Consider the following 6,394-nt stretch of genomic DNA (forward strand, 5'->3'; position numbering starts at 1 on the left):
AGCCCGCTGTTCGCCAACCGCCGTCTACAGAGTATCCTTGGGCCCGGTCCGGTCCCGCTCCGCGCCTCCCCTCCCCTCCCCTCCCGCTCGTTGGACGTCTCCTTAACCCCCTGCTCAGGGAAACTGCCGCCCGAGGCCATCCAGGTGGTGCTGGAGGAGCTGCGCAAGAACGGTGGGTGGCGCCGTTCGCTGCCGGGGCCGCCCCGCTCCGTGCCCACGCCGCCCCTGGGACCTTCCGTGCAGGAGCCCTGCGGCTGCCGTGACGCATGGGGCGGCGGTGCCAGCCGAGCTCTGCTGAAGTGCCCTTTCCCAATTGGTTTCAGGGAACCTGGAGTGGTTAGACAAGAACAAAACCAGTTTTCTGATAATGTGGAGAAGACCCGAGGAATGGGGGAAGCTCATCTATCAGTGGGTGAGAACGCAGCAGCTGCCCTAGTGCACAACCTGGGCGCTCCCAGCCGGGAGGACAGGTGATGCTGACTGAGATTGCCTAAAGGACTGCTGTCACTTCCTTTCCCTCTTGCTTTCTCACTACTTCTGTTTTGATCCATTCCATTCATGTATGAAGGTATTAACAACCTTTTTGTCTTACCATAAGGTGAGATTCAAGCAGTGGATGCAGAGGCGGATGCAGCATTGCCATTGTATGCCCTCTGTCCTTAGTGCAATGCATGTTCTTAAGGCTTGGACATAAAGGGCATAGAGTATGGGGGACAGCACAAGAAATGACATCAGCATCCTTAGATATCATTTCTCACCTTTCCAATGTCCCAGAACATTCTGAGGGTACTTCTGCTCATCAAATGCTGTATATATATATCTATATATCATTTGTGATGAGATGTGCAAGAGATCATACCAAGGTTATTAAATAACACATGGAAGATTTGCTCTACTGCTTTCATGTTTCCAGGTGTCAAAGAATGGCTTGACCAACTCTGTGTTCACACTGTATGAGTTGATCAGTGGAGATGATACAGCAAATGAAGGTAATGTCATGTGTCGTGTCCTGCAGCCTTTCAGAGCATACTTGATTTGAATGCATAGAGATGAATGCCATATCATAGTTCTGTAAATTATTTTAAAATTCTTATGTCAGCTCATCACTGGGAAATGCAGATCCACAGGCTTTTTAGTACTCTGCATTAACTTCTGTTTATGTTAATGCTGTTTGCAATTTATGCTGCCCACTCTGAGCCTTCCTAGCGCCCAGCTCCTTGCCTTTGCCAGATGTGGGATGCAGGCTTATTTCCTGCACAGTTTCTTAGTCACCTGCGAGGCAGCTCTTACTCACTGCCTCCTGTCTGCTAACCTTCAGGCTTTGTTTCTGATGCAGCAATGTGCTGATGACTGTCAGCGTAGCTGTGATTGTGGATTTGTGTAGTGTTATGGTGCAGAAGTCTAAAAGGTGCCCTTCAGAGCCCTCTGTCTTCACTATCATTGTTCCATAGACATCATAAGCCTGTTTATTTCTTTATGTGAGTCTTGTTTCTGCTGATGAGTATGTCTTTCTTTCCCTAGAGTTCCATGGTTTGGATGAGGCGATGCTACTTCGTGCCCTGCAAGCCTTGCAGCAGGAACACAAGGCTGAAATCATCACGCTGGACGATGGCCGAGGCGTCAAGTTCTTCTGATGGAAGCCCCCTCCCTGCCTCTCTTTGGCCGCTGAAACGTTTCTGGCTGCGAAGATTCCAACTCCTGGCCTGGTTTCAGGCAGTGGCGCAAGCAGCTGTGTACTCGGGACTTCCTGGGGTGAAGAGAATCTGTAAAGCCTTCCAAAGACATGACTTCTTGTCCTGTTGCTCTTTCCCTGTTGCTGTGAATGCAGCGGATGGGTGCTCTGGTGGCTGGGCAGGCACAGCTGCCACAGCTCCTCCCACCTTCCAGCCGCGTGCCTGGGCTCTGCAGCCCTCACCATGTGGCTGAGTGAGCTGAAGGCAAACACACAGAACACGTTGTTGCTGCTGTGGCATAAAAGACCTCTCTGAAAGACTGATACACTCTTGCTGCAAAGCAAGCTGATCTGTGTGGTGCGGTGGATTTCAAGGAGCTAATCTGGAGTAATTAAAAGGAGATGTATTTATAGAGCAGCCTGGGTGTTTTCATCTATCTTTGTTTTTCCATTAGAAACAAAACAGTGCAATGTACTGAGTTCTTGCCCTTCAGCTACGTTTCCTTACTGCACTGTACAAACACAGTGTACTGAGGAGAGGGTGGGCCTCCAAAGGCACCCTGCCTGATTTGGAAGCAGGCACCACAAAGACTTTTTTCCATGTGCCAGAGCTACAGACTGTGGGCTTTTACTACCTGTCTTCAGGGCAACATTAGCTTTCATTTTGTATGTGCGATCCACTGAAAACTCTGTTTGTTGCAGTGGTGGTGGAGTAAGCTCTGTAAAACAGCAGGCTAGTGGAGAACGTAATTAAGTTTTACATTCTCAGTACTGATTATAAAGTCCACAGCTTGTTAAACGGTGACCCAGGTACAATATTTGACCTGGTAAATCCTTAATCGCTAACCTGTGGGAGCTGGAGATCTGTGCTGGAAGGCTGGTGGCAGATCTCTGTGTGCCAGTGACACCAATGCTGCAGAGCAATTCCTGTGCCAGTAGAGCACAGGAACTGGGGTTCACTGCTTGAACTGTGGTCCTGTCTGCATGTTTGTGGTTCAGAATGGCCAGGAAAATCTTCATGAAGGAATTGGCTGCTAACAGCATCTGTTAGGACCTTATTTTGGTGTCTGGGATCTGCCTCTTCCTCTCTCTCCATGCTGCCTATCTTGATTTACACTCTTTTATTGCTGTGCCTTCTCTGCTCGCTGCTTTTGCAGCTCTGCAGCATTTTTCTGTGCCTTCCACTCTCTGTATTGAGTGGCATCTGCGCTTGGCCCAGAACGTTTGCGTTTCTTGCTCTGCGTACGCGCAGCGCTGACCTCTCAGCATTGTTCCGAGCCGCATTTGCTGAATGTAACCTCACTGTCCTTGAGTGGGTCTGTGTTCTTAATTAAATTTACTCCCTTCTTAGGAAATGGCTGATGTGACATTAGATAAGTCTAAAACAAGCCTTTTTCTTTCCAAAGCTCTCCTGGCAGTTATTCATGGCTCTTTTTCAGTTTCCTAAATCACTTAGTGAGGTGAGGAGGAAGAGTGTGCTTCCCCCTTGCCCTGTTCTGGGACAGGCAGCTGCTCATGTTCTCTGCTGGTTTGCTGGGGCTGTCCATTAAGGCCAGGTTGCAGCAGAGATGAGGTGCACAGAAGCACTGCTTTGTACTGGGGGGGTTACCTGGCTGCCCCTGGGCATAGGAAGCCTGTGGGGCTGCATGAGCAGCTCACTGGTACAGCCATGCTGAGTGCTTGTTTGCTGTTCCCTGTTTATACAACGATGACAATGGCAAGCTGTAGCTTATGGTAAAAACAAGGACTTTATACGTCTTTCATATCTTTATTCACTGCTTTATAGCACTTAGTGATGTAATCACAAGATGGGGACATCAGAGCATTGCATTGCCCAGAGATGCTTACGTGAGAGCTGCACTGGATTGGAAACCCTGTGGTGCTGGGTAGATCTGGAGGAGATGTAATTAAACTCCAAAGAGGCAGTGAGATGGCCTCCAACTATAACTTTCCCTGTACCCAGGGCAGCTCCTCCCCGTGTTCCATGTGCGTGGTATTAGGGCTGTACATAATGCCAGAACTAGGCAAAGAACAGGAGGAGATGTGCTCGTTGCCATGCACAACAGGCAGCCTCCCCAGCACCCACTGCTGCAGCCATCCCTGTGAGCTGCTCATGCAGGGTGTTGTGGTCTGCACTGCTGCAGAGAGCGCCCTGAGCTCCATCAGCAATGCTGCCCAGAGCCTTGCAGAGCAAATTCTGCATCCCAGGGCCGGGGAGTAGCAGCAGCCAATCCGTGGGACTTCAGCAGATTGTGGGGCCGTGGCAGTGGAGCCATGCGTGTCTCCATCTCTGGGCTTTGAGGTCACAGCCAAAGTCTGGATGTGCTGATTAGGGCTCATGGGCTGGGATAAGGTGGAGCATGGGGGGCTGGTGCTGAGATAAGGTGCTATCAGGCTGTGCACATTTGGGTTTTGATGGTCATGGGAGGGGAAAAGTTGAGAGGGTATTTAATTTCATGCAGCTAGTTACGAGCAAGAGTTGCTTCAGTTTGATAAATTTATGAGTTGGGATAAATGTGCATGCAGGTCAGATCTGTTACTCCGGGCTAAGGAAATCCTCAGCAGTTATCTGCTCAGGGCTGTAGCTGCTGCTGAGGTTGCAGTGCTGTCTCCTCCTGCGGCTCTGTGCTGTCGGGTATGGGGCACACTGAGCTGAAGAGGAGGCCCCCACAGATATGGGTGCTGAAGCCAACAGGAAACATTCCCTCCAGCACTGTGGAGGTGATGTGCCACACTCCTCCTCTCAGCCCCTCCTGGGGGGCTGCTCAGCTCCTGCTACAGCCCTGCAGGCACACACTGCATTTTGCCCCAGCCCCTGTTATCCCACCCTGAGTTTTGGGCTCAGAACAGAGAAATTCTGGCACATCTTGCTGGAATTGTTCTTTGATGAGTGATCTAATCCTGAGGAGAGTGATTGCAGTCCCCTGCTCTTTTCCCAGCAGCCAAATGCACGTGAAAATGCTGAATGGCCTGATTGCAGCGGCTGCTCAAAGCACAGGCCTGGCACCAACACCTGGAGCCAGGAGAAATGTCACCCTGATTACATGCAGGAGCTGCATGTGTTTGCTGAGCACTGAGAAGGGGCTGACTGTGGATGGGAACCTCCTGCTTTCAGCCCCAGCCCAGCTGCAGCGTGGTGTCCTGGGATGTGTTGGAGGGCACTTGCACCTCTCTGCAAGGTCACCTGCTACTGCTCAGCCCATGGTGCTCCTGCAGCTGCAGGGAAGAGGAAATACCTCCAGTGCTCACTGCAGAGGTGTGGGAGGAAAACATAAAGGCAGTCTCTCTCTGCAGGAGCCTCACCTGGGACATCTCAAGGCATCTCATTTCATGATGAAAACGTGATAATGGGACATGAGCCTACTGGAAATGAGACCAAGAGCCCTGCCTGGCTCTGCATGTTGTACCCTTGCTGAAGAGCACAGGCTGCCTGCCAGCCTTGGCCGCATCCCAGTGACCTGGCAGGGCCTGGACTGGGGCTGGAGGTGCTTCAGGGCTGCACCGCTTGCTGGGCCTGAGGAACACTGGGCACAGTTCAGGACCGTCGCTGGGCACGATGCGTCTGAACTGTAGGTGTTTGGTGGAGCTGAATCATATTTTACAACATAAAAGCCTCCCATACCAGGTACGGTGCAGAGCTGCCCGTGCAGCCCTTCTGCCATCCTTGGCAGCCATTGCTGGAAAGATGCTGCTGCCTGGCACCAGAGCATTGCACCAAGCACGCATCCTGCAGCCTCTAGGGTGTGTTCTCCCAGAAAGGGGCCCTGGCTCTTGAGAGTGCAAGGCTGGATCAGAATGCAGTCACTGCTTTCTGCCAGCCTGTACTGCAGGAGAGTGTTCTGCAAGCGCGTGGAGATGCAGACCAATTTTCCCTTCCTGGAGATTTCACCCAGTCCTCTTTCTAGGTGAATAGGGCTGAGCAGACAGGGCACTGTGCAGGTACAGAGGTCTGCCTGTGAGCAGTGGGCTGTGCAGCCTGCCCAGGACTTCTGTGGAAACATTTCAACAGGTGCTTCTCCATCCATCCAGCTGGACTGGGGGATTTGCGTGGCTGTGGGTGAGAGCAGCCGGATCCTGCCTGCACCGCGTTTGCACTTTAAATCTGCGCAAAGGACACGGCTGTGTTAACATTTCTATCCTTCCCTTAATGTTTCCTGTACTGCTGAGTAGAAACAATCTGACCTTAGGGAAAAGAAATTAACGCTAGAATCGATTGCTTTGTATTTTGTGTAAACAGCTTTACAGGGTAGAACAACCTCATCATTTACACTGTAGAGACAAAAAGCTCTTGTCCAGGCTCCTAGTGAGCGTGCAGGACACATGCATATTTTATATTTCTGTGACCCTCATTTCAGGAGTTCACCCAGGAGTAAACCCTGAGAGCAATGGCTGTCTTGGAGCGCGGGATTCGATAGCATGGCAGTGGCCAGGACAGTGAAGAAGCTTCAGGCGCAGGCACTGCTCTGAAACTTCACAGCTACAGCTCTGAGAGTGGCTGAAACAAACACTTCCCCACAGCCCGACTTGGCCCTGCACATCTGGCCTGGTTTGCTCAGGCGACCCTGCATGGACCCATCGCCGCTGGAGAGAGGGAGAGTGGGACCACTGCGGCCCAGACCAGGCACGGGGGCTTGGGGTCGGGGTGGGCAGCTTGGGGTCTGGGGGGGCTCCTGGGGCTGGCGGTGCGTGGTGCCCGTCCCAGTGCTTGCTCCGGTGTCCGTT

At 51.9% G+C, this 6,394-nt stretch overlaps 1 long non-coding RNA gene across 1 annotated transcript; it reads left to right on the forward strand.

Moving 5' to 3' along the window:
- The first annotated feature begins 342 nt into the window (after positions 1-342).
- LOC109371130 lies at positions 343-1,543 on the forward strand. Its single transcript, XR_002121827.2, has 3 exons — positions 343-470; positions 914-989; positions 1,522-1,543. It is a non-coding gene; the product is annotated as an uncharacterized LOC109371130 (long non-coding RNA).
- Positions 1,544-6,394: the final 4,851 nt, after the last annotated feature.

This window comes from Meleagris gallopavo, chromosome 29 (genome assembly GCF_000146605.3).
Source record: "Meleagris gallopavo isolate NT-WF06-2002-E0010 breed Aviagen turkey brand Nicholas breeding stock chromosome 29, Turkey_5.1, whole genome shotgun sequence".
NCBI classification, from domain to species: Eukaryota; Metazoa; Chordata; class Aves; order Galliformes; family Phasianidae; genus Meleagris; species Meleagris gallopavo.